Raw genomic sequence first — 2,254 nt, 5'->3', positions numbered from 1 at the left:
AAGCATTCTGTCCAGGTTTCTGGTTTATGGATAACTTCCAACCAGTTTTTGGAGGCCCTTTAGCTAGTCGTAGGTATTGTCTTTCTTTCTGACTGATGCATACATACATACTGCCTAACAGATGTAAATCCACCATCAAAAGTCCTGGAATAAGAGAACATTTATTATGAATTAATGCGGAATTCACACCGCTTGTATCCGACTATAAATTCTCATTTGTTCTTATCATTATAGATGCATTAGGCTGCAAATTTACACAAAAACCTAGAAATACTTTTTTTTTTTTTTGAAGAAAGAGCGAAAGAAACTGACGCGGACTCTCTAAATCCAATCTATTAGCGACACAGTGAAGATTTCATAGAAGTCTTATGAAATACAAATCCTGGAACAATGCTGGTGCTATCAACAGGCCACCGTGATGTGCTTTGTCGACATTGCAGCAGCCTTTAATTTGTTGGATCCTACCAGCTTATGGAAGGTCATGAGGTAAGACGGTTTTCCAACCAAGCTCCTCAACCTTATCCGTGCATATTATACCCATACATGAACCAGAGTACTGTCCTATGGAGAGGAATCCAATTTCTTCACCGTTCAAACAGGTGTTCGCCAAGATTATGTCCTATCGCCCGTTCTTTTCAATTTCGTCATCGATTGGCTATTCAGCCAAGGTTCAGATCATGCCTGGCCAACTTGAATTACATTGCGGTCCACTTTAATCACATAAAGTTTTTTTAGGGTCGCTTGTATACTGACAGAATTGAAAGAATTTTGCTTTCTCATGCTATTATTACAATAATGAATGAATGATCGTTGATTCAACATGAAATATTATCATTGCAAAAACAGTAGTATCTTTTTTGTTTACTTTTCATTACAATCTTTAATTTTTGATAAAATTTTAAAAATATTTGTTTAAATAAATCCATTTCAAAGAAAGTATCAAGCAGGCCACAAAATAAAGTCTGCAGGCCACATACGGCCTGCGGGCCTCAGGTTGACCAGCTCTGGTCTAGATGGTCTCTCTGGGGCCAGGATAGGAAGCAATTTCTTGGTCACTGACCTTTACTTTGCCGACAATGTTGCCACCCTAGGGAAGTCCTATGGCAATATCCAACATGTTCTTGATAGCATAAACCTCACCGCTGCAAGAATTGGAATGAAGATCAACGCCTTGAAAACGAAAGTCTTCTCAGTCATCTTCCAAGGTCCCTATTCATCTTGATGGAGAGGCTGAGGAAGCGGTTAAGGAGTTCAAATGTCTCATATCCACCTTAACCACCACTGGTCAGGAGAAGGACAAGAACTCCATTTGGATCAATCGTGCATGGTCGATCTTCTACCACCTCCATAAGTGCTTGTGGTCATGCTAAGAAATCCACCACGTGACAAAATGCCGTATTTACCAGGTACTTATCCGAACTGTTCTTCCCTATGGTTGTGAGACCTGGTCAATGCGTGTTGCCGATCTTCAGAAGCTAAAAGTTTTTGATCGCTTCTGTATTCGTCGTCGTCTCTGACTGCGTATCTCAGACTGCATTTCAAACTGACAACTTTACACTCATTGCGGTCTCTCACCCCTTGTGGGAACTCTTCTGACGAGGAGACTGCAGTGATTTACCCACGCATTGGGGCGCCAATATGATGAACTCATCCTGAAGGCGACACCACTAGTTCTTCCCTCGGGTTGGCGTAAGCAGAGGGGTGGCCAGCTGAAGATGTGGCTCACAACAATTATGGAACTTGACTCATGACACAGTGAACTCAATAGGGAGCTGGCTTAACTCCTCTTACAATAACAACAACAACAATGAAGATTTGTATGGTATGCTAAAGACACATCTGAGATTCTTTAGATGAAAATGTGTTGCATCATCAGCTCAACCAACACATCTCCTCAACCACTTATTTACAAACATCGGGAACTCTCTTAAATAAAACTCGTCCATATGTGTGTATTTGTATGTTTTCATGCAAGTAACAGGTATCGTATTTTCAGTGCATATGGTCTTTTATGCTTTACTTGTTCAGTCATTAGACTTCAGCCATTCTGGAGCACTACCTTGAAGAATTTTCGTCGAACGAATCAACCCCACTACTTATTTTCGTTTTTAAGTCTGGTACTTATTCTATTGGTCTCTTTTGTCAAAGCGTTAAGCTACAGGGATATTAACACACCAACGCCGATTGTCAAGCTGTATTGGGAGACAAACACAGACACAAACACATACACTCCATATCTATCTATCTATCTATC

Source organism: Octopus bimaculoides, chromosome 4, assembly GCF_001194135.2.
Source record: "Octopus bimaculoides isolate UCB-OBI-ISO-001 chromosome 4, ASM119413v2, whole genome shotgun sequence".
Lineage (NCBI taxonomy): Eukaryota > Metazoa > Mollusca > Cephalopoda > Octopoda > Octopodidae > Octopus > Octopus bimaculoides.
The sequence above is the reverse complement of the archived record's forward strand: the minus strand, read 5'-3'. Positions refer to the sequence as shown.